Source organism: Strigops habroptila, chromosome 2, assembly GCF_004027225.2.
Source record: "Strigops habroptila isolate Jane chromosome 2, bStrHab1.2.pri, whole genome shotgun sequence".
Classification (NCBI taxonomy): Eukaryota; Metazoa; Chordata; class Aves; order Psittaciformes; family Psittacidae; genus Strigops; species Strigops habroptila.
Genome location: NC_044278.2, coordinates 110,198,513 through 110,226,063, shown reverse-complemented (window position 1 = coordinate 110,226,063; position 27,551 = coordinate 110,198,513). Strand labels below are relative to the sequence as shown.

Sequence of the window (27,551 nt, the reverse complement as noted above, 5' to 3'; positions counted from 1 at the left end):
GAATTGCGCAGAAGCGTAGCTTCAACCTCATTGATCTTCGTATCCATCAAACACCAAAAAAGTTATGATTATTTCAAAGTATTCAAATGGAAATGAGATTTATTAATCTTGTCAAGTTCATTTATTGCTACATAAGTTTTGATGCCAAAAAAGTATTCTGAGGTTTAAGTTCTTTTCAGTCTTTAACTCTGGAAATGTACTTTAAACAATACATTTTATATTTTGTGTTCTGTGGAATTATTAATAGAAATCAGTCATGCAGGGAGACACAGTTTGAAATGTAATTACAGCAATCATTTAAAGATGCATAGTACATTTACTGACTTCTCATTTTAGCTTTGCGCATTTCTCTGCAGGACTGGAAAGCTGGTGTTTAACCTGCCTGTAACCTATTTACCTCTTTCACAATCTAATCTATCATGCTAATGAACCATTAGCCTTGGCATTTAAATATAGATGACAATAATTGAGTAACGTTACTAAATAGGAGATAGGAGAAATTTTAAAAGGCTGAAGGAGAATTCTGTGCAAAGGCCAGACAACACTTTCTAAATTTCCTTTGCAAGTTCAAACTCAGATTCACTTTTGGCAATTACCATGTCATCTCTCTACTTACAGCCTTCCAGCTGTTGCAGATTATGGTGACCAGTACTCTACCTTCTTTCAAAGGTGTAGGTTTACTTGAAATTTCTTGCATGGTATTTGTAGTGCTACTGTGGCATTCCTGCCCTCACTATACTCCCTCCATTATCCTGACACAGCTTACTTGGGAAGCTTCTGATCTGATTGAGAAACAAACTTGTCTGACAGGTAAATCTTCCATTCATAAACACAGGTGCACAGATACTTGCGACAGCACAAGGCCGGGAGGGAAGAAGAGAGAAGTGGACAGGGCAATTAAGCTGACCTGCTCAGGAACAGCACTGAATATAGAAGCTTGGAGCTTGAGTGGGAAAGCTTCTAGGAAAGAGCTGAGTTCTAGCTGAATTAATGACACTTCAGAGGAGATACTAAGTTTAAGAAAAGACTACAATGACTGAAGGAGATTGATCATCAGAGAAGACATCTGGAAGGTTGTGAAACATATGGATAAAGAGAATTAGAAGAAGTCAAAGCTGAGTTATACAGACAAAGAAAATTAAAAGAAATACAGATAAGTTTTTCAGCTATCTTAATAAGAATTAATAAGAAAAGATGGTGGGATGGAATTAAAGTTTAGTGGTTGCCTTTCTTTAATTTTCTATAAGGACAGAATAGCTTATACAGCCATATGAAGCATGAGATACCAGAAACAGAAAGGTAAGCATTCTTTTTAGGGATGGGAGAAGACAAGACTGCCAAAAGTAAATCCATACTCAAAATGTTCTAGTTGGTATAAGCTGAGGCTCCTACAACATCCATGAGCTCTGTTCATAAAGTTTAGTGCTTCGGTGATATAACTTCAGAACAGTGTCAGTTCCAGGGACAATTTGTCCATTGTTTTTCTTAATATTTTCACTAGTGTTCAGAGCACAGTGATAAAATCAAATTATCTAATGCTACAAAGATGGGAAGTATTATCAACAGGAAAGTTGTATTATCAGCTGTGAGAATTACACATTTTATTCTCACTATTTTGCACTCAAAGTCATGAACGTGGCAATATCACTGTTATTTTGCATAGTGTTTCTTGTAGTTATTTTGAGGATAAAATTAAAAAAAAACCCCACTGTAACAAAGATTTCTCACCAGTGGTAATGATAACATCAAAAGAATCTTCTGATGACCTCCATCTGAAGATAACATCAAGTCCCCAAGCGTGATAGCCTTAAATTCAGAGTGATTGGGTAGATTTCTTCTATACTGGATTTAAAAGTTGGATATCAGAAGCTGGTTTCCTAGAACATGGTGCATATATAAAAAGGAGAAAATCCTTTCTATAAAACGTACTGTCAGTTGTCTCCATATACAAACACCCACAGCTAAACAATTATAATTATAAAAAAAGAAAACCCAAACCAACCAAACTCTTTAATTAGGTTTCAGCCCTATATCTCATCAAGCATGGAAATATGTAAAAATGCCCTTAGGATTCTATTAATATGTTAATCCTGAGCACACCCATCTACCGACGCCATACACCACACTAATTTAAAGGCAATACATCCAGTCAGAAACTTGTATACTGTGTGTCTAACTACACATGAAATATTACACTGAATTTTATTTGAACTGCGAGGTCAAACATCCCAAGAAATGGGAGGAGGGCTTTATCATTGCCTAAACAATCTCAATTTCCCCTTGCATGCAAGACTCTTACAATATAGATTTGCCACACAATCACTTTTTTGGTTTGTTTTTTTTTTTTTTTTTTTTTTTTTTACATTAGACCCCACTAGAGTCTTTCAGGTCACAGAAAAATACTGTTCACTTACCAACCAATGTTCTATTTGCTATTGTTCAGTACATGGGCCCACCTTCATTAATTCAGACTATTCAAAACCTACTCTGAAGACAAAACTAATTTCCTCAGAAGCTTTTTATGGTGCTCATCATTACAGCATCCAAGTGCTTCATGAACATTGATACATTTATTTTTACAATGTGCCTGTGAAGTGAGTAGTTGTTACTATCTCCTTTTTATAAATGGAAACCTAAAACATAAGAGATTAATATAAAATATCCAGTAATTTGGGGAGCTGTACGTGAACTCAGGAAGAGCTGCTTTTCCCATATGCTTAGTGGAGCCAGAACTGATCCCTTTCCTATTCATCACTCTGACCAATTCTTTTTCTCAGCCTTTGTATCAGTCATATTTCAGTCCTGCATCTGATTTCTGATCTCTGTTCTACTATCAATTATGCTGCTGATCCCATTTGTGGTTTCTTTAGTTGCTGAAATCATCTCTTTGACTAGAAAGAGTAGTAACATCTTTCTAGCTCTTTTCTGGTCTCTGTATGCTCATTTTATTTCATTGCCTGCAGTTATTCTGTCTCAGGTTTTCCACTTCCAGGCTCCTAAACTCAGTTTCTTTCCCTGTCCTTATTCAATACCTTTTATAACATGATTTTTCCATCCATAACTTTCTGCATCCTTAGGAGAGTAAATGAACATTTAGTTAGGTTTTAATTAAAACTGATCTTCTAATGGAAAGTGTTGGCCATCTTATTCACTGTAGTTGCTACCAGTTGTGTCTCTAATAGTGGATGGAGTTCTTGATAGTACAAATATCCATTGGCAGAATGATTTTATTTTTTTTAATTAGAAAATTCTATATATCTTGAGGGTAAATAACCTAAATTGCTACTCCATTAGCTCTCACAAGCAAAATGGGTCAAGGCTTTCAATGTCAAACTATTACAGTATGTTAAGTATGAAGTTCAGCTGATAATTCAGTAGCTGGTACTTTCTCTTTTAAATTATTAAATCATCATTGCAGAACACACTATAACGAAACAGGTGCTCCTTTCGATAAATTTCTGCCCAGGAAGACATTTCTGCTTAAACATTTGCCATTTACTATGAGGTCTCAACCATCTCTCTCACTCATTAATATAACAGCAATTAACTGTGACCCAGACTGCAAGATTTTGAGATTTAAGACAGTCTTTATTCAGTCACATCTTCTGAATTCCACTGCCATTGTAGTGTGCTACTGTTTTGTCTGTTTTCTGTCCTTGTCTGCTATGTTCCTTTACAGTTTACAAATGAAGGGCTATTGCTCTGTCTAAACTGGAACATAAGAAATAATACAGAAAATCTTAATTTATGATCATCACTCGCCATAACAAACCATGTATATGGATAATAACTCTTCTAAGGTTTTTCTTTGTTTCACTGCTGGTTGTATAAGGTCTGATAATGTGTACTAATGTGATACTGGGAAGTGGCACCTCTTAGTTTTTGACTCTTAAAACTGTTGTTACCTCATTAAAGTAATATCTGTTAAAAAAGTGGAAGCATCTTAGATAAAATCTGTCAGTGGATATAAAAGTTGAACTAGAATATTGGTAAGAAAATCATAGCTAGCTGAACAAAAGATACTAAGTATTCTCAATTTGAGACTGCCTTGTGGCAATCTCAACAGAGGAGCCAATCCTTTAAGTATTTTATCCTGCAAAACACAATTGCCAGCAGTTCACTCTAAGTCATTGGGATTGCATTCAGGATAAAGATCTTTGCTTCATATTTTGGTCAGAGTTCTCTGAAATGTACAGAGTTGTGTTTAAAGACTGAGATACTAGTTCCACAGGAGGTTTAAACACTTCATTTTTTATTTTTTTTAAATACAAATTTGATCTTTTTTATTCTTTCTTTCACAAAAAAAAAAAAAATTCCAAAGCACTATGTTTTGGAGTCGATGAAATATGTTTTTTTAATAATGTCAAATTGTTATGTATACCTTGGTTAAGAAAATCCTATTATAGTGAAATAAATATTTTTTTTAATCACAGCATTTGAGTACTTAAAGTTTGGCATTTTATTATACTAAAAATGTATGTAAATCATATGTGTATGTAATACATACTCAGACATGGTAAAAATTGACTCAGCATTGCCTAAGACTGTTCTTAGATAATATTTCTGTACTGATAAATTTTCAAAATTACAAAACGTTTGTAATACTGACACCGAAATGCCATTACAACGATCTTACTATTTTTTTCTAAGAGCTATGTCACTAAGTCTTTAATATTACGTTACAGTTATTGTTGAAGTAGAGTTATACAAATGTAATCTGATGAGGAAGATAAGACCAATAATGGGGAAAAACCCATGGTTTACAAAGACCTTTAAAGAAAGGTATTAAACTAACATAAAAAATTATTCCCACATTATTTGGGAACAAAGTCAACTGAGTATTTATAAGTGACATAGATCTAAAGCATGTATAAACTTTTTTCAGACTTGAAGCAAAGGGAATGAAATTCAAATTTTTTTTTTGTAGTAACACAGGTACCTTATCTGATTTAAATAAGATGTTTACTTAAATTTCAATAAAATAAATCCTGGGAGTTGGACTCAGTGACCCTTATGGATATCTTCCAACTCAAGATATTCTATGATTCTATGAATTGGGGTAACAAGAATAATGAAAATTGTGTATTTTAAAGAGTTGATACAATCCTATCATAGGATCATAGAACCATAGAATGGTTTGGGTTGGAAAGGACCTTAAAGCTCAAACAGTTCCAACCCTCTGCCACAGTCAGGGACACCTTCCATTAGAACAGGCTGCTCAAGGCATTCTCCAGCCTGGCCTTGAACACTTCCAGGGATGGGGCATACACATCTTCTTGGGCAACCTGTGCCAGTGCCTCATCACCCTCACAGTAAAGAATTTTATTAATATCTAATCTAAATCTACCCTCTTTCAGTTTAAAACCACTATCCCTAGCCCTATCACTGCACTCCCTGATAGAGAGTCCCTCCCTATCTTTCCTGCAGGCTTCTTAATCATGTATTGTCGAAGCAGTCATATATTATTTTCTATAGTAACATAGTGTTTGTGTGAAGAAATTGCATGGTGTACAGAGAAAGATGGGGAGATCCCTACCAGACAGGGTATTTTTTGGAGAGTACATGTGTTTTTCTAGGTAATATATTTAGACACATAACAGTGCCTAAAATTGCTCATCTCTTGTTTTAGGAATCATTCTATTTGAAAATAATAATGAATCCTCACATCAGTTGTTTTGTGCATCCAATAAATTGTTCACAACCCTATCTAATAAACTTGTTTTGCTGTCCTTTTGCTTTCTGCAAAAACATTTGGAGATAGGTAAAGCACATAATGGTTTCTATTTTTAAAAAGACAAGCTTTCCAGATCAGTTACAAAGAATTCTTGTCTTCAGACTTTATTAGTTTAGAGCCTCTCACTCTGTGGCAGTGTATTGTAATGAAGGCAGTGTTCAGCAGTCTACTTCAGTTAGTCAGGGCTGCCAAGTTTCATTCCTTTTTTTTTTTATTTTAATGTTATTGAGTATCCTGAAATATGATGGGTTTTCTAGTATATTGCGTATATGTTCTTGTTTATTCTTATCTCAGTTAATGAAAGTCAAGGCAAGCGAATCAGTCACTGATGTAAAAAACGTAAACCCAAGCCTTTCTAAAAGCAAGAAATTGTGATTTAGCAGCTGAAAAATCTGTAAATGGTGTCTGTCGTATAGCTCTATGCTTGCACTATTAATGGTCTTAAAATGCTTTCACCCACTTTAACTCATACTGTTTCCAGATTGTAATTATGATTTATATCTTTTAAGGAAAGACTAATGATATGTCTGTGGTTGCTAAGAAAATGCATGCAAACTAGGTCAGTGCTGCAGTATGCTGGAAGAAAAGTCCTCATTTTGTAAATGTTTTAGATTCTAGAATATTCTGCTTCTGGTTTTGCACAAATCTACCTTAATACCCAGATGAAATATTTATACTGGAGTTAGTTCCATCAGGCAGTCATTTTGTTTGACAAATTGGGTCATCTTTTGGGGAATTAACAGTTTGTGACCTGTAAAATCATGTTAGGTTTTGATATACTGCTCATTGTGAGCACCACAATATGGCACACATGGGCCAATACTGTAACAGTGTCACAAAGTAGCTGGAAAGCACTGATTTCATAAATCAGTTCGGGTAAAATAGTTTTATCAGACTTTGGTCCTGAACTGAAAAAAAAAAGTATTGCTGTAGAACTCAAGAAGAGGAAACTAGATATCACAGAAACAATTGTCCATCAGTAATACAGCTTTTTGAAAAAGCTTTTTCAAATATCTTCTCACTTTGGTTATCTGTATATCCATATTATCTTAATTTCATTTTCTTTTTTTTTTCATTTAAGTAGTTTTCTGTCAGAAATTCCTGGTAATACTCTGGTAAAAAATAAAAAAATAGGCAGAGATTTAAGTACGGGTAATCTGTATATTAAAGGCATTTCACACTCTTCAGTGATAAAAATAATTGTTTCTGTGAGGAGACAGCTGACACCATGGAAATTGATTTTCAATATGGAAGCCAATAGGCAACATCTTGACAGTAGGTTCCCAGCTAAATGATTAGTAAGCATCTCACGTCTCAATGTGATCTGTGTTTTCACATTTATGGGACATGTTATCTGGAATTGAGGTGCACGTCAGTCTGCGAATAAATACTCAGCTTGGGAAAGATTTACATGATTTGATACCTGAAATTTAGTTTGAAGTAATTACAAAAATGGTATTTTTTCTGTATTTTATAGACATAGCCCTCAAGTAAAGTACCTACAGGGAGTAACATTGCATTCACTGTTTGTACATCTCTGATAGCACAAATTACGAGAAGTAGAAATACCTTTGTTTTACATTAAGCATAGGCATTTTGAAAAAAGGCTATAATAAAAGGTTTACAAGTTTCAGTGTTTGAATTATAATGGCTGCAAAGACGGTGTTTCTGCTTCAACTCTCCAAATTACTGCTTGAAATGGGAATGCATTTAGGCACTTAAGGTTTGATTTATAAAACTTCTGTTTACTTTTGTGCAGGTTCTTTGCATGGTTTACTTGGTAAAAGTAGACACTTTTAGTTTACATAAATCATATTTTTCTTTTCCTTTCCCATGGTAACTCTTATGGATGCTACCTCATCATGCTCATCTCAAGAACGCACATTAAGACAAAAAGGGGTTAAAGGTGTGGTAATCTCAGACTCAGTAAGCAGATAGCACTACAATATATTTTATTTAAAGGAAAACAGTGGAAACATTTTACAATGAAGTAGAAGCTAGAGTTGCCTGGAGGAACGTAAGACTCGCAAAAAATAAGACCTTGTTGCTCTTTGACTGCTCTCTCAGTAAAGAAATGTTTCCTGATATTCAGTATGAACCTCCCCTGGCTCAGCTTTGAACTATCCCTGTGCTTCCTGGATACCAGAGATACACTTCCTCTCCTCAGCAAGCTTTAGGGAGCAATAAGGTAGCCTCTCAGACTCCTTTTTTCCAAGCTAGACAAACCCAAAGTCCTTAGCTGCTCCTCACAGGACATTCTTTCCACTCTTTCACCAGTTTTTTTGCCTTCCTCTGGGTGCATTCAAGGACCTTCACATCCTTCTTAAATTATGGGTCCCAGAACTGCACATAGTATTCAAGGTGAGGCTACACCGATGCTGAACACAGCAGAATAATCACGTCTTTTGACCTGCAGGTCATACTGTGTTTGATCCACCCCAGGATGCAGCTTACCCTCCTGGCTGCCAGAGCACACTGCTGGCTCGTATTGAGTCTGCTGGTCAGCCAGCATCCCCAGATCTCTTTCTGCTTTCTCTGTACAGCAATCTGCATTTGATCTTGTTAAGTTTCACACCATTGATTATTATAATGCTTCAATCTGTCTAGATCCCTCTTCAAGGCCTCTTTTCCCTCAAGTGAGTCAACAGCACCTCCCAGTTTAGTGTCATTAGCAAACTTGATTGGTGGATGAAAAACTGGACATGAGCCGGCAGTGTACACTTGCAACCCAGAAAGCCAGTTGTGTCCTGAGCTGCATAAAAAGCAGCATGGTAAACAGATTGAAGGCGGTGATTCTCCCCGTCTACTCTGCTCTCATGAGATCCCATCAGGAGTAGCGCACCCAGCTCCAGGGCCCCCAGCACAAAAGTGACTTGGACCTGTTAGAGCAGCCCCCCTTTTTCCTTTAGTTTCACAGTTGACAAGGTCCCCCATAAGATTCCAGCGTTGCTGGAATATTCTCACCATTTCACTTGCCCTCATCAGCTAATGTGTCTGACCAGGTTTGGTTCTTATCACTGACCTGTATGTTTTGTTTATGGCTTACTCCTTTTCTTGTTACCCCTTTTTGTTCTGAAAAAGGTCCTTGAGCAGATATCCTTAAAGGAGCAGACACTGTGCTTCCACATACACTTACAAATATGACCAGAGAGAAAAAGTTGCATCATTTCTTTGCCACGTTATGATTCTTTCCCACTTCTTCTGTCACTCTTTACATTCATATTCAGAAGCACCAGAAAATATTAAAGAAAGCTTGAGGCAAAAATGTTTCTAATAACCCCAATTAACAACAAAAGCACTATTATTATATACTTTTCAGCTGTTCATTCTTTCAAGCAGTGTCAGTTCACACTGCACTTTTCTCCAGGTATTAAATAAATACAGCAGTATTGGGAGCATTAAAATAACACTAGGCAGTCTCTTAATGTATTTTGCAATAATTTTCCTTTCATCCTGAACTGCTACGCATTGTTGTCATAACTATCATGAGAAAGAAAGCTCTGATAATCATAAGGAGTATGAACCCTCATTCCATTTGCATGAATTTGCACAACTTAATGTTTCTTGGTTTTATACCAGTGGATTTTTTTCTTGATCTTGAGCTCCATATATCGCAAACTCTTCCTTAAAAGAATGCACGTAGCTGACAATTCACCTTTCTGTAGTAATCGTAGCACATGTATCATTTTATTCACTTCCCTGCAGCAACTAAGAGTCTGAACTCATCTTTTTCAGCCTACCTGTAGCAGATTTTTACAATGGTGTAACACCACTTTTTCGGCAGTGCTATAATTTATTAGATAGCCTAAAATTGGCAGTTTACTGCTTTTCTATATCATGTTGTATGCACATAGGTCTTGATCTAACAGTGTCAGCTGAGATTAGTGTGGATAGTCTCCCTGTTGGAATCATTGCTAATCAGCAAATGAAATGTCACAAAAGCCATATATATATGCACACATGTGTATTGAAAATTCAGTCATATGCTTATATTTATCCAACTGATAAATATGAATGTAGGTACACACACGTACATATGTATATACACATCTACATATATGTATAGATTTTAAACTCTGAGTAAGTCATTATTCTCAGACTTTTGTACTTAATGCCACTCTATATAGAACTGGCTTATTTGCCATCTCTTTATGCTATTAACTGTGTCTGTGGATGCCAGATGGATCATGTTTGTCAAAGGTCTTATAAAGCAGCAGTTGAGCCAGATAATAGGGGCATATTCCAAAGCTCAGAAGCACATCAAGATCTTTCGGTAGAAAAACATGTAATGTGAGGGAGATCTGAACCACAGAATGTGTAAAGTCTTGTAATAGTCATTGCCTACTGTTAGCCTCCAGATTTGCTTTTATGAACTTAAATAGTCTGTCCTCCTCAAGAAATTCACAGGTGAAACTCATCAGAAATCGTTTGTGATTGCATCTTGAGGTTACTCTGAACTTTCAAGGGTCTGGTTCCTCTTATACAAATTTGACCACAAACTACTGTCAGAAAACGAATCCTTGATTCTTTTAGAATCTAGACTTCAGAACAGATGTAAAATGTTAAATTTAGTAGACAGTCTCCTGCCTGGTTCAGCTAGGTAAGTTAAAAAACTGGAATTCTTAGGAAGATTTTCATTAGAATAATATTAAGATGTCCCAAGAGTTAGTGGATGCAAGGTCTTCTTTCTGTTCCTGTGAGAGGAATATAGAATAAAAAATAAAAAATAAATCCACCTATTCCTGCAACACAGCTTACTCTATGGCTGTTATCAGACCTGCTTTTCTTAAGTCTGCTGAAAAACTATAGAAATTACCAAGGACCGCCACAAAGCTTCTGCCGCCTCACGTAAGTCCACAGATATCCAAACACAAATCTTTCCATGGAGTTCAGTTGCTCACATAGAGCTCTGTGGATTTAAAAAAAAAGAAGTAAGTTTTCAGCAGCAGTTTATTTTCTCTGTCTACCCGTAGAATTTCCCATCTGAGACTTATCAGGATCAGGAGTTTTGAGCTCCTTTGTCTAATAGGATGAAAGAGATCTTTTATTATTGGCACTCATTAGCTTTAGGATTTGGTACAAAGTTTCCCGAGGTGATGTTCTTTGTTGCTCCTTTGTGGCTCACATTGCGCTATGGATCAGCCCCTTGCAGCAGTGTGCCTCTCCTTGGTCATGGCACTTCTCATCTAACCGAATGACTATTTTGAGTTATTTCAGCTTCCATTTTATTGGAGATCTTAATAAATACCAAAGTTTTTCTTTCTATATTTGACATTATGAAGATTCCTGATCTTTCTTTCCACCCTGTCACTTCCAGGGCCTACAAGTTAAAAAGGATGTTGATACATCGCAGAGGATTTAGATGATTGAGTAGTAAAACAGTTTTTTTTTCTCAAAAGAAAAAAAAGTATTTTTGTTTTGTTTAGCTCTATAAAGGATGGTTATTGATGCACTGATACATAGACAATAAAAATGTAATCTAGCAATAAGAAAATTCAGCATTTGAATCTTAATGGTATTTTTTTAACTTGGAATAAACTGCAACTTCACAGGGAGAAAAAATAACCACTGGAAGAACTTGGCTAAGAAAGTAGTGCTATTTTTTCTTATTTTTCTTTTGTCCTTTTTTTTTTTTTTTTTTCCTGGAAGACATGTCTATTTTAAACACCAATTCATTTAGAGAAATCCTATAGTTCATGTTACACAGGAGTTGCAGCAGATAGTTGCAATGGTCATTTCTATATTTATCACTTAGTAATGTTTGTTTAAAAAATTCATTTAATATTTTTGACTCTCGCATTTTCTGTTGGGGGCAGCATGGCAGTTATTCACTTGCTGAACACTAGCTGAAGACAGTAAAGGTAAAACTTTCACAAATGGTAGTTCATTAGGAGCACTCATGACAACTTGATTTATTGGTATACCTTAGGGGATGTAGTCTGATTAGCTGCTTGACTTTGACATACCATCTTTTCACTCACGGGATATCTGAAATTTACTTTCGCACATTTTCTCTTCTCCAGTCAACTACATACAATATATCTCATTTATTCTCTGTGACAATCATTGTACTAACCTTGCCATGTGTAACCATATAAAACGAATTCAGACATTTAGACATGAAGTGGTCATTAACATAACCAAATTTACTAGTAATATATTTTTATTTTCCCTACACTTTAGTCCTAAATTGTCTGGCCCCAAGAGGCAGTTTGCTAACTCTACTCTTCTGGCAAAGAGGTTCCTTGGAGAGGTTCAAAACTGGATCAGACAGGGCAGCCTGATCAAAGTTGGTCCTGCCTTTAGCAGAGGGCTGTAATTGATCTCCAGGGGTCCCTTCCAACCTAAATTATTCTATGACAGTTTTATGGAGGAAAAAGGAAAAGTTTCTTGGCCAAAGTCAGGCGACAGTTCCAAGTCTGAATTCAAATTAATTTGCTATGAATCGTAAGCTGGATACCTCTGACTCACATTTGGCCGTCCACATCTACTGTACATACTCCAAACAGGAAAACAATGCAGAAGATGTAGCTTCAGCATAAGCTGTAGTTTTTCTCCTGTATGAGGACAAAACAATAAAAGATGGATATGTGCTTGAGCTCCTTCTGATAAACACACACATACAGTGGTCAAAGCCAGGGAAAAATATGGATATATTTCCTCTTTCCAAGGTGGATGGAAAATACTGTTTCGTGGTGTGCTATTTTTGTGAGTATGCAGGTATGGATACTCACATGCTGCTGCCATGTGCAGATGGAAGCCTGAGCCATGCCTATGGACAAAATAAAGCTCTTCTGCATTTCCAGCTTCTGAAGATCAAAACCTGCTGTGTCTCATAGGTGCATACTGTGCAGAGCAACAGCTCCTGAACAGTTTTCCTCTGTAGTGCTAATTCTGATTGGATGCCTTTACATACCCACATATTTTAAGCACTATTTTGTTGACAGAGTGTTTGAATACACTAACAAGTTATCTCACAGGATGACTTACGATCATCTTGTCAGTGTACTTCTACCTAATGGAAAATGCAGAACTGCTCTCCAGACAGGATGCTCATAGAAATCTTTTTAATCCCCCTGCACAAAATCTGTGTTTGCTGCAGGCCTGCAGTGTACCAGTTTCTGTACATTGCATACTGTAAAAAGCAAGATTCACTTTTAAGTTTAAACCCACTTAAGTGGGTTTAAGAACAATGGCTGAATCTGGACAGACGGGTGATCATCTGAGTCCCTTCACAGTAACCCATCTGGCTGGCACTCAGATCTGAAACCCCAAAAGTATTTTCTTGTGTGTGTGAATTACTATTCTCTGAGAATATTTTCCCCATTATAAGCATTGCATATATATGTATCATTTACATATGATGGGTGTTTTATACTTTCTTGCTGCTTTTCAGTAATACTGATTCTGACACAAAAGTGGAGTCACAAAATGATAAATATCATTCAGTTCTCAGCTGAATATGCAGTTGTTAAATTTACCCTTGGTGATACACTGTGACATTAATGGAATAATACAGGGGATTAATTTGACCCCTTTCATCTACAGGTTCAACAGGCTAATAATTTTAGTTTATTTTCTTTGTCACCAGCGCTTTTCGTCGAATACATTTTTGTCTATCTATCTTATACACTATGCTTTGCACAGCATTAGGCTGTTGGAAAATATTTATATCCTGCATTAACCTTCTGAAGCTCTGGGCTTTGCCTATTTAGATAAAAAAAGCACAAGGAAACTGGTCTGCATGTGGGATTATATTCTTGTAACTCCATTTTTTCAGTGACACAAAGTATACGAGAGAATCGGTTCATAAAGACCTGGTGCATAAAGGACTTAATGTTATTACCTATTGAACTGTCAGAACCTTAGTAGATAGACAGTGCATGTGTCATTCTGGTATTCCTGTACCTGGGGTTTTTAATTTCTTAGTACTAATTCAGTAGAAAGAGTTGAATGCCCAGAAAGGATTTAGACAAAAACATGACAACAAAATAAATGGACTACTCAAAAGTATGATTTCTGAGGAGGTAATATTGATAAAATCCTCAGATTTAAGTGAGAGAAAAATCTAAGCTTACAAAGATAAATAGTGTCTTCCTGCCTCTAACTGAGACCACACAGTGGCTATATTAGACAATTTGTCTGATAAAAGTGAAACTTGTTGCCAGAGTGTGTTGAATGTCACACCTGTCCCCTGAGATCCTTGTATTTGCCAACATGCAAGGCTGCCCACTTAAGTTGTAGATGGTCATGCTGTTAGCACTGATTCTGACTGACTCTGACACAGTACCTGAATTGCAGCCTCTTTATAAATATTGAGGCAAGGAGTTAATTCTGTTTCAATTATTTTAATAATAAGTTCAAATTATTTTAAAGGTTCTTTAAGTAATTGCAGCAGTAATAGGATAAAGTTTAAGAGATAAAAATTAAGGGATTGGACAGTTAGCAGAAAACAGTCTCTCTGCTGATAAGATCCATTTATTACATGAAATGATGAATTGATGTTGTGTCCAATTTCAGGCTCGCCAGTAGAGGAAAAACATTTGGGGGGATCCACCAAGGTGGTGTGAGCTTGCCCTCTGAGAGGGGATGGAGGAGCTAGGTTTGTTCATCCTGAAGCAGAAACCACTTCATGGGACCTAACAGTTTCTCCCTGATGCCTACAGGGAGGTTAACATGGAGATGGGTCCAGACTTTTCAAAGTGGTGATTGCCAGGAGGAAAAGAGAAAACAGGCACAAACTGGAGCGAGAGTTATAAGGAGAAACATTTTCCCCATGTGGACAGCTAGGCAGTAGCACAGGTTACCCACAGGTTCACAAGTTTTCTGGACAACTTCAGTGTCCATCCTTGGAGTTTTTCAAAACTCAACTAGATGAAGTTCCAAGTAACCTGGATGTCCTTCTTTAAGCAGGTGATTGGACAAGCAACTTTTTGAGGTCCCGTGCATTCTGAATTATCTTCTGATCTCTCTGACTTCCAGCTGCTGTATGTCCCTCCAGCTGTGAAATAACTTTGACTTTGATACTGCAGTAAATGCCACGTGACTACATTGTTGCACTTCCTGAAGTGAAATTTACCGCAGGGTAGGGCTGTGAAGCACAGTATTCTCAGTTTATTCAGAAGGCAAGCAGAGACATGTATTTCCATGTTCTGAGAGACAGGACCAACAGAAAGCCCTTTGACACCAATTTGGATTACACAGAGAAACTGAAAGGAAAAAAACCCCAAAACTCTGTATTGATTTATATATAGAAAATTCATTTAAGGATGCCTTGAGTTCTTCACTGTAGGAAGAACATAAAATAGAATGTTATACATCTAGCTTTAGATTTTTGAAGTTATTACTAAGGGGATTTTACTGTTAGTTTAGGAATTTCAGCAACTGATATTTATTTAGGGGAAAAAGTCAAAATAAAGCATCAGAACAGTAAGGGGGTTTTGCCCCAGTAGCATGAGCTTGTTGATATGACAGAGTATCTAAATGACAAGCTGTCCTTCAGGTTCACAGAATTTGGCTGAATGTACAGTTAACGGGTAGAAGACATAAAGTATCCTCAAGAAATATCAAGTTTAGTTTTAAAACAGTGGCTTTACATGTGCCCTGAAAAAATGAAAGACAGATTTATAAGCTTATATGATATAAAAGGAAAGAAACAGCTACAAACTAGGACTTGCATCATCTGGTTGTGTGGCACTGTGGCATTTGAAGGTCAAATTGCAATGAAAGGTCTGGCTCCAGCAGCCACTACTCCATGTAGAAGGACAAAAGATGAAAGCAGCTCTATCGCCATCTATGGATCTGACACAAACACTCTGCTTATCCAGACTCAAACGAAAAGCAGTCAGATTCCTCCTGATTTTCCCCTTCTAAACCTTGATGTCTGTCATCTAGGGAGAGCATGTTCTCCCCTGCTTAGCGCCTCCTGATCATTCTTGCTGCATAGCATCTGGATCGTAAGATTCTCCTCCTACACATGCTATCCTTCACTGAAAGTGGAAGAACACAGACAAGGTTGAAGGGATAAGAGAACATACAGGGAAACCTAATGAATAGTAATTATTTATTGCATTTGTTCTTCAGAAGTTACATTAAGAATTGCAAAGGAATTGCAAATGTCCCCCTTTTGATACTGTTTCTGTGATTTGACCATTAAGAACAGGCATACTTTGTAGAAAAGTCACACATTATACAGAACTTATGAGCAAATTTCTGTGCTGAAAGATAGAGTATGGAGAAAATGGAAGATGTTTTAGTCAACTGTAGTTAAACTGCTTTGCATTTGTATGTTAGCTGTAAGACTGTGAGTTGCACCTACAGAGGATGTGCTGCTCTTTCTGGAGAGAAGAGGAACGTCCTACATTGTTCCACTAGTTTGTGCTGTTGTGAGCCACACTTACAACTTTTCTTTCAGATCTGAAGGCATACTAATCTGGACTTTCCACGACTAGCTAAGCAGTTTGAGGCCTTATATAGGATAGAATTCATCTGTAGAAAACTTACATTTTTAAGACTCATGTGAAAGCTTGCTGGAATCAGCTGCTCCATGAAAATATTCATATTGCATAAGCAAATGAGAAAAAAAAACCAAAACCCCAAAATGAAACAGTTTCATAATCAGTTTGAATGACATCTCCTAAAAGGTTGTTTGGCTCTGTGTTCTCTGAACAACAAGCCATCATTCCATAGTAGAGGTGTGTGCCAACCACTTACATACTGTAGGTGTACCAGAGCTCTTAGAATGCTTGCAAAAAATACGCATTTTTTTGTCGGTGATATAATTGACCAGTGTAGACTCCCAGTGCAAAACAAACGTGGACTATATTCTCAAATACATACATATCCTTTATATCCTTTAACACATCACCCTTTTTCATTTTTTTATTCATACATAAAGATAAAAAGCTAGGACACAGTAAGATCTGTGAACCTTTAATTGAGACTTTTCATACCTGAGATAAGATGGATGCCTAGCATGAGGCTAGCTGAGAAATGCACACTTGCCTTTAACCAAAATCCATTTAAACACTTTCTTCTTCCTCTTTGTTTTGTTTGTTTGTTTGTTTGTTTGTTTTATGGGGTTTTGTTTGTTTGTTAGTTTCTGGTTTTGTTTTTTTTCCCTTTTTCCCCAAAGATTACATAAAGCCAATGATTCTGGAGGTATAGAAAAAAAAGGCAGGACAACAGCTGTTTTACTGTTTTACCAAACAGCTATTGAGCAGTCTGCTGGAGGCAAACAGAATTTGCATCTCCTTCAGAGCTGATGTATTGGACATTCCTTCTCTACAGGCACTGTGCCATGAGCGTCTATGCGAGCTCTACTGAAAAGCAGTGTCTGTGAGATCTAACAAGACTGACCAGTCATTGTCTTTGCCTACAACATGCTTCAGGAAAGGTTCACAAGTTTTCTGGACAACTTCACTGGAGTGCAAAACTAAACTTAAAAAAACCTGTAGAGAAAAGAAATCTGGAATTTCATGTATTTTTCCAGTGATCCCAGTAACCAAGACAAAACCATTAAGTTAAGCTAGAAAACAGTGGACCTAAATCAAGGCTGGGATAAACAAAAGTAATGTCAAACTAATGAACAAAGCCATACATTTTTGGCATAAATGGGTGTTGGTTTATTTTCAGTGAATGTGTAATGTTTGCTCTGCTGATGGACTTGACCTTATTTATGTTATATTAAGAATAGTCATTTTCAAACTATACTTTTTGAAAGAACTGATTTCTTTTCTCTGATGAAAGGTCACTGTATTATATGATTTTAATATTGTCACATTATTTTACATTGTACTTCTTTTGCTTGTGGTCTCTTGAACCTGCAGTTATAGATGTTTGGGGTTTTTTCTATAATAGTTATTTCTAAATTTCAGAGCATTAATTTGTGCCATCTCTCAGACATTGTTGCAGACCTCTGCATCTTCAGCCTCAAGCGTTTAATTCCAATCCTTGTAAAAGCAATAGGCTTCTATTGACCAGCTGCATATTTCTGGAACATCTCTTCATGACCCACTGAGGATTAAAGGATTGTTGGTCAGAAATCACTGCAAAACCATTTCTTTCTAACAGACGGGCAATAAGAATGTATTCAAACAAGTAGAGATTTCAAACTACTTAACAAGACATTTGGACCTTAATCAATAGTGCAGTGCAACCTCATGTATTAAACAATAAGATAGTGAGGTTAAGTGAAGTGATGAAACGCTGTGATGGGTTTATCCTGGCTGGACACCAGGTGTCCACCAAGCTGCTTTATTACTCCACCTTCCCAACTGGAAAGGGGAGAGAAAATACAATGAAAGGCTATAGTCTTTGTCCTTCAGGAACAGTATCTTTCCATACAAATGGTGTCACAATAAGAAATTAAAGGCCTTTATTTGGAAATTGTTTGTGTACCTTTTAAAAATTATTTAGTTCTCTGCTGTACTGATTAGAGTAAAAAACTGTTGCTTCACCTTTCACTAACAAATGGCCAATACAGGTAAGGGATTTTATACTTCCCTTTTATTATTTATTATGAGAGGAATCCTTTGCCATCTTCTACTCAGTTTTATCAGGGCACTGTAGACAAAATAATGATGTGAAGAAAACAGTTGAAGATCAAGGAAATTGTAAAGTGCCTGTAAATGCATTTTATTCGTTCTTCTTTAGTGTCAAGTATCTACACTATAGGCAGCTGCAACTGATCTAATTGTTTAGATTCCCTACTTAATCTATAGCACTACTAGGATGCAATTCATTCATGTCAAGTTGTCATCTAAAATAGGTCAAATGAGTTAGGCCTTTGACGTGTCTATTTCTTTGCACTGTCTTTAAAGGAAGATAAGGATGATTGGCTCAGATGTAGCTATCAGGCAAGGGAACCCCACACCAAGAATAAAATTTAGGACACACAAATATTGCTTTTGTGGTGATGTGTTAGAAAGAAATAAATAATCTATATTCCAAGCAAAAGAAAAAATCTCAAATAACAGGGATAACAGTTTAAAATGTTGTTCTATTACATTCAAAATCATTTGCATAAAATCAATTAAAAAAAGGCTTTCTCTGCATTAACATTATACTGTTACCTTAAAGTATAACCACACATGAATCTCCTCACCATTCCTTAGTCATACTTCCATTCCTTTTAGATTTCCTTAAATTTGATTCATATTTAGTAGACCATAAACGTTTATGGTATGACTTTATCTGAATCACTAAGTGGAAATATTCTAACATGATGTTTCTACTTGGAATTAGCTTAATCACAGTTAATTTTAACCTACAATCCATGCTTGTATTGTTAACTGGGAGCATGTAATATTTAGTAGTAATTGACTTACTTAGATAAAATGAATGTATGCTACCACTGTAGTTCTTGTCAATAATTTGCAATTACACTGATAAAAATCCCATTTCATCTCCTGAGAGTGCAAAATATGTAAAATGGGTTACAATGAATTAAAGAAAATAGTTTATATGAAATTACATTGCTGCGATTCTCCTCAGGTATTTAGGTATCATGTCCTTTAACATCAGTCCTTCAAATGAGATTTCTTCAGTCGTTATTAAAGTGATCACATTGCAATAGTCTGGTACCATTTTTCTATCCTTTCCCACACATCACTGAAAAGCCTTCATCATTTTTCTTCTCTATCTTTTCTAAGAGTATCTCTTAACTTGCTATTATTTTTTTGTGTAAACAATCTATGATAAAATCTATATTACAAATCATATTCCACTGTATACAGACATTTATGCACATATTTAAATCAGTTGAGTATACCCACTGAGTTCAAGGGGACTATTTCTAGGAGAGAACTTAAACAATCACATAATGTTTATTTGTAGGATCAGCTAGACTCACTAGGAGATTGAATCAGAAGCTCAGATATTTTCCTTTAAAAAAAAGGAAATGATGGAAAAGTCTGTTTCCTTTTCTCACCTTTAACTTAATCAGAATATTTTTATTTAGGCTTTAGGCATTTATCACTGTAAGATGTTTTCTGTAATGCAAATTAATCTCATAACTTTTCTGTAAAGCCTTTCAGATTTGTCAACCTCTTTTTACAAGTATGGCATCAGAACAACGTATCATACTTACGTGACAGAGAAATTTTCAAAGGACCTGAATTTCAGACAACAAAAAATTAGCCCTTTTTTTGTTAAAAAACCCTATAACTCACTGGAGTGGGGATAAACAAACTATGAATAAGATATTCCTTCTGAAATATTGCAGACTCACATATGCAGAATTTCACGTATTCTTTTTTGTTAATGAGGTTCTTTGGCTGTGTCAGGTCCTTTGCAAATTAATGCCTTATATTCAGGAACAATCCTTTCAGCACCTCTGAGGTTACTGATCTGCTTGTTCTGAGCCATTCAGTGATCATCTGGCAATATTGCTGCAGAAACTGTTGTTCTGTAAGTGCTTAATCTGTGAATTTTTTCCCCCTAATTTTCCCTTTTATATTCATTAATATCCAAATAATTCTTTACATAATTTCATAATATTAAAATCTGACCATTCACCTTCCTAGTCTTCATTTCACAGCCTGCAATTATTTGTTCCACTTCACTATAAAATCAGGCATTTTCAACACGTTGCCACTTTCGGTTTTCTGAAGTGATTTTTCAGCTCCCTCATGCAGTGTATTCACTACAGAAGCTTTGATTTTTGTTCTTGCTGGTAAAAACATATTACGTATTTACTGTGCTCAACCAAATGCACACGTTTTTGAAATAGCTGGACTTTATTTTTTTTACGTTTTTCCCTCATGTCCTCTTTTATGTCTGACTCTCTCTGAATACCTGTTACAACTGCTTTATTGTGCCTTCCTACAAGTCCAGTTCTTAACAGGGTTGATTCCTCTAACAGAAGTTTTCCTGTTACCTGGAGAATTCATGAATTCAGGGCCCAGAATTTCTCCAGCTTGAATTTTTTGGTGGGGTTTTTTTTTGTTTGTTTGTTTGTTTGTTTGTTTGTTTTTTGGTTTTTGGTTTTTTTACCTCTCAGTCGTTGATTTTGCTCACATTATTCAATACGTGTACCATGGAGCCCAATGTTTCCTTGTGGCAAAGCTTTGGCTGAATATGGACCTGTGATTAAAGTCAGTCATGGCTTAAGGCTAACAGGTGCTGAGTAATGCATTAGTAGCAATGTAGGAGGAAGTACAGTTCTTTGGTAGGACACCTAGACTTGTCCCATGAACAAGTTCAGTTGACTTTTTTTTTTTTTAAAGGATTTCATGTTACTGTAGTTAGGTGTGGCCGCAGGCTTAGATAGCATGGTCTAACATTTGATACTCTCTTGTATATTATAAGGTTAGCAGTCCTTATGGGAAGAGAAGCTGTCCTGCTGTTGTTCCCTGCTGCATTATTGGTAATACTACAAAATTATCCATAACTTCCAGACCAATAGCTATCAAAGATTTGATTTGATTTAGTTTCAGTATCAGAAGTCCGTGTCACTGTTACATACTGGGGCATATGTGGCAGTAATTTGCTTTGCCCTAGGAAGGTCAATTAAAAAGAGAAGCAATTGTTAAATTGCTTAAAGAAATCAATCCATAATGTGTAGCATCTAACTGACAGTTCAGGAAACATATTTTACTTACATTTGTATTGATTGACAGACAATAATATATAATTGTGACAAATTATAAAGGAGTTCAGACAAACTAGTGAAGGATTGCTGCCTGAATTATGAAAACACAGACTCTTGATTACTTCTGTTGTGCAACCTTGTAACTACATGACAGCTTGCGTAGTACTACTGATGTTATCTGTGCCTGAATTCAGTTTCTTATATTGGCATCTTAGGTAAGACATCATTTTGATGAGAAGCATAACAGTCTCAAGTAAAAAGAGAAGGAGGGAGAGAGGAGAGGAGAGGAGAGGAGAGGAGGGGAGGGGAGGGGAGGGGAGGGGAGGGGAGAGGAGAGGAGAGGAGAGGAGAGGAGAGGAGAGGAGAGGAGAGGAGAGGAGAGGAGAGGAGAGGAGAGGAGAAGAGAGGAGAGGAGAGGAGAGAGGAGAGGAGAGGAGAGGAGAAGGGAGGGGAGGGGAAGAGGGGAAATACTGCATGCTAAACGAGCTCTCTGACACTTGCATGTGGGTGAGTTAGAAAACGTAGCATAGTAGAATCTCATTAGAGTACAGAGAGAGAGGTGGGAGAAGTAAATACCCTTTAGAGAGCATTTGAAAAAGCTTTAGCCAAAATCTGATGAAATTAGAAAACCTAGGAAGGTTTAAGTTTACTGGTATGGCAAATAAATAGTGTGCCATTCATTGGCCACACATTAGGTTGTTAAAGGAGCGGTCAGACCACTTTCACAGGGCCTTTAATTGTCGTGTTCTAGTTTACAGATTGAAAAGGTTAAAGTACATAGACAGTAATTTATAGTAGCTCAGCAGACTGGTGACAATTTATTTCACTTTGATGACTCTTACTTGTTCAATTACATGCTCATATCCTAAACTGTGGTTTGCAGTGACTAGTATCACCTTGATATTAAAAAGAATAACATGCTCCAATACAAACTGCTATATCAAAAACATTACATGGGATCATATGTAACAACCAACTGATACGTAAGGAACACTCTGTGTTTCTAAGGCCTTCATTTCCAGTTGAGCTATTCAGCTAAGAGCAAGGTCTTCCAGATTTACTCCTTAGACGTCTCCAAGTACTTAGGTATCTTGTCACAATTGACTTGTAGGTCATATTGGGCACTACAACTCTTAGGGAACAGCAAATAAATAATTTCCAGGAGATTATGACCTTCTTCTTTTCTTTATGACAAACTACAAGTGAAGTATGGAGGCATTTATACACATTTGTCTAGTGAAAAGTCAGCACTGTGAAATGGTTTGTCTAGAGTTAAGTCAGAATTTTGTATGTCATACCTCATTGAAAAGGTGTGTGCAAGCCTCCAGCAGTTACTGAACCTGGACAGCCATGCCATAGTCCAAGCCTTAGATCTGAACAGCAGTTCTCATGTATTTGTCCTAGGTCACTCACATATAACTTGCAATTCTGAAACAAAACCTCCGTTTGTGTAAAATATAATCAAATCAGAAAAAAACTCAATAACAATCAGCCCTCTGATCATCTTACTGGCCCTCCTCTAGACTCCCACTATACCATTTCATGTGATAAATTCCAGTTTTGGCAAAGCCAGATTTTGAACTGAAGAGATCTAGGAGAGAGGATCCTTGAGGGTATATGTTTGCAACATTGTCCTATAAGTACAGAAGTGAAGCCATTATATTCTCTTTTGGACTGGATCCCATGAACTTGAAGTATTAAATATATAAAAGCAATGAATATGTGAAAGCAGCGTTTCACATTCTGACATGAATGATCTCAGTGATATGCAGAATATGTTATCCTTCATGACTTGTTCACACAAAGTGGTCAGAAAAGTTTTTTCACTGTATTACTGTTACAAGAGCAGCGTCCTATGAACCACAACACCTATATAGTGATTTTACAAGAGATTAGTCATTGACAATTCTATATGACATCATGTGATAAGAAACCGTACTGTGCTAGTCATTCCTTGTTTAATTATATAAAATCCCAACTGGCATTGCTAACTTTAGACACTAATTAAAGGAAGGAAAAATCAGATCTAGTTGAAGAAAGTTGCATAAAACGAAGTGGTGGTTTAATATATCCTTGAATGTTTGGAATTAATTTAACTGAAGCAAGTGACTAAAAGAGCAAACAAGAAAAAGGGAAAAAGAACTCATAAGTATGAAGAAAAAAGTAAGAAAGTAGAGTTATCAATGTCATGTTCGCAGAATTTATACAGGTTAGTGTAAGACTCAGTGCCACGAAGGCATATTAAAAAGTATGCAAATAGAAATGTGTGTTTCTCAATGCAGATAACATTATGTAAAACAATGTGTTTACAAAAGAATACATTGCATACATTACTCAGATGAAAATCTATTTGCTCAGAAGCTCTGAGCTACCATCTATTGACCTACTTTAGTTTGATGATTAAATATTGGCAACTATATTTGAAAATCTTTCATTTGTAACTTGAGGTTTATTGTTTATTTGCTTGGTTTTATATGTTGCTTCTAAGTGACAGATCATGAATGGTGTGAAAGGATGAAAAAGTCATAACTATAATATTTCCAGTTGATTCTGTATTTTGCATTGATATTGCAGAAGATACAAAAGACAGCTAAGAAGCATGCTGAAATAATTCTTGTGAGAATAGATGAAACCTGACAGACACAGAATGATTGTAGTTAATTAATCATAACCATCAACAACTGTAACTACAAACATCCCAGTTATTGTACAGTTAACATGGCAAGTTGAATCATATAGCAGCTCTATAATTTTCAATATAATCTTGTTATTTTATTCTACAAGTAAATATTTCTCCTTCTAATTCACTTTGATCCAGTATTTCAGGATGTAAGAGTGCAGAAATCCTACTGAAGTTCAGATTTTCATATCTACAAATTCCCTTTCTTCTTCAAGGCTCTAGGAAGAATTAAGATTTATTGAAAAATCCTGGCAGTCAGGTGAAGTTCCCGATGACTGGAAGAAGGGTAATATAACCCCCATTTTCAAGAAGGGGAAGGTGGAAGACCCAGGAAACTACAGACCAGTCAGCCTCACCTCTGTGCCTGGCAAAATCTTGGAGCAGTTTCTCCTGGAAAACATGCTAAGGCACATGAAAAACAACGAGGTGGTTGGTGACAGCCAACATGGCTTCACTAAGGGGAAATCCTGCCTGACCAATTTGGTGGCCTTCTATGATGGAGCCACGGAACTGACGGAGAGGGGCAGAGCAGTTGATGTCATCTACCTGGACTTGTGCAAAGCATTCGACACTGTCCCGCATGACATCCTTGTCTCTAAATTGGAGAGACATCAATTTGATAGATGGACCACTTGGTGGATCAAAAACTGGCTCAATGGCCGCATGCAAAGAGTTGTGGTAAATGGCTCGATGTGTAGTTGGAAACCTGTAACGAGTGGTGTCCCTCAGGGATCGGTGTTGGGACCGGTCCTGTTCAACATCTTTGTTGGCGACATGGACAGTGGGATTGAGTGCGCCCTCAGCAAGTTTGCCGACGACACCAAGCTGTGTGGTTCGGTTGATACGCTGGAGGGAAGGGATGCCATCCAGAGGGACCTTGACATGCTTGTGTGGTGGTCCGATGCCAACCTTATGAAGTTTAACCAAGGCAAGTGTAAGGTCCTACACCTGGGTCGGGGCAATCCCAGGCACTGCTACAGGTTGGGCAGAGAAGATATTCAGAGCAGCCCTGCAGAGAAGGGCTTGGGGGTGTTGGTTGACGAGAAGCTTAACATGAGCCATCAGTGTGCTCTTGCAGCCCAGAAAGCCAACCGTATCCTGGGCTGCATCAAAAGAAGCGTGACCAGCAGGTCGAAGGAGGTGATCCTGCCCCTCTACCCTGCTCTTGTGAGACCTCACTTGGAGTATTGTGTACAGTTCTGGTGTCCTCAACATAAAAAGGACATGGAGCTGTTGGAGCGAGTCCAGAGGAGGGCCACGAGGATGATAAGAGGGCTGGAGCACCTCCCGTATGAAGACAGGCTGAGAGAGTTGGGGCTGTTCAGCCTGGAGAAGAGAAGGCTGCGTGGAGACCTCATAGCAGCCTTCCAGTACCTGAAGGGGGTCTATAAGGATGCTGGGGAAGGACTCTTCCTTAGGGACTGTAGTGGTAGGACAAGGGGTAATGGGTTCAAACTTAAACAGGGGAAGTTTAGATTAGATATAAGGAAGAAGTTCTTTACAGTGAGGGTGGTGAAGCAGTGGAATGGGTTTGCCAGGGAGGTTGTGGATGCTCCATCCCTGGCGGTGTTCAAGGCCAGGTTGGACAGAGCCTTGGGCAGCATGATTTAGTGCGAGGTGTCCCTGCCCATGGCAGGGGGGGTGGAACTAGATGATCTTAAGGTCCTTTCCAACCCTTACTATTCTATGATTCTATGATTCTTGCCTGAAAAAATGACCTTGAAGAAAATCAAGGGGGGCCACTGTTTTTAGAAGGACTCAGCAATAATGCATTAAAGAGGATTATTGTAGTGCTAAATTGTGCCTTAAAATGAAAGCTAAACATTGGTTTCCTAACAGGCTGCAGACAATATTGGTTCATATATCAGCTTCCTTTTAGAAAAATACAAGACTTAACACAAACATACATAAATTTGTATACCCAAATTTGCATGCAAGTAAAATCCAGACATTCTTAACTAGGAAAACTTTTCATTGATAGCTGTTCTCCCATCCAGAAAAACTCTTTATGCAGGGATATACCAGCCCACTACTTTCTAAACATAAAATAATAGCAGTTACATCTCTGCAGAATCTACTATCAGGTAACATTCATTAGGTGACACTTTTAAGTGGAATTATACCAGATTATAACCCATGGTGTGGTTATTTTAAAATGCAATACCATATTTCATTAGCTATTGCCTAGCAAAATTTTCCAAAATTTGGGAATGTTGCCCTATTATTTGTTACAATTCTACCAAAGCCCATCCACCTTTTCTCTATTCAAACATGGTATCTACTGTTAAAATCAGAACACTAACTTATTTTGGCCAAAGACAGCCTAAATTTAGATACATTTAAATTTTAGGCTTTCAACTATGTTCAGGACGTGATTTAGAAATGTGAAAAAGCATTTGGAAAGACTCGTATTACTTTTGAAAATCATTAAACTTTAGTTTTACGCATTATTAGGCAGGGAGCAACATGTCGAGTTTCAGCATCTGACAGAGAACAGTCAACTGAATGCAGTTTAAAAAGTAACAATTCTGTTTGGTGCTGTCTGGCTCATACCAGCACCTTGGTATGTATGCAGAAGTGAAAAGGTACGGCTGTAGTTCATTAAATGTCAATGAGAGATGCTCCCACTGGCCCCATTGATTCATATTTGGGATCCTCACCTACTGCCTGCTGAATCTTCTGTGTCTTTTTCAAAGGTGTTTTGAGTACCCTTATTGCACCTCTCTTCACCCTGATCCACATCAGGAGAAATGTCTCTGGAAAAACTCTGATTGAATAGAGGTTTTAAATGGCATTATTGGCACTGAGGAATGGATAAAGGCACCAGTCTGATGGCAGAACTGAGCTGTCATATCTCTTCTGCTACAGATAACACATGCTAGAGCATAGCTATCTACCTCAAATGTGAATCTAGGTCCAGTGTTCACTGTGGTAAAAAGAGTAATAGGATCTTGTGGTTGAGAGGCTTTAAATACAATGAACTGTTCATAGCAGTGCTCCACAGCCTCATACAAAAGTTTTTGTATGAAAAGTGAAGTGTGCCTTATTCTCCTGCTGAAGGGAAACTTTTGGAGGGAAAAAATGTTTTCCCACACTGGATTGTGTTTATAACACTGAAAAAATCAGAATGAAGTATTTAAAAGGAGTAAATGTGCTATAGAACAGATTTGGGGTTAGATCCAAAGCAGCTATTTTTTCCTTCATCTCATCGCAATGTGCCATGCACTGTCCAGGTGACATTAGCAACATCATCGGTCTGGATGTTGGCAAAGGTGTTTGCTCGACTTTTCTTTTTTATCGCAGAGAATGAATCACTTCTATTGGTGATAAAAAAACAAACAGGATATGGAAATAAAGGCTTTTTTTTTTTTTTTTTGTAAATGGTATATATATTGTCTGCTGCTTTTCCTTTGATACTGTATCTGAGTGCACTAAAAAGAGTAATAAAGTGCTGATGCAACATGGAATTTTTTGTGATGGAAATAGATTTATTTTTAGAGGCCTTCCTATTATAGATTAAGGTATGAAAAAAGGAACTGTCAGCT

General features: G+C 37.0%; 1 protein-coding gene across 6 annotated transcripts in view; it reads left to right on the top strand.

The window, feature by feature from the left end:
• CNTN5 (contactin 5) overlaps positions 1 to 27,551 on the top strand; it is a 642,678-nt gene that overhangs the window by 422,176 nt on the left and 192,951 nt on the right. The gene's annotated exons all lie outside the window — the stretch shown is intronic.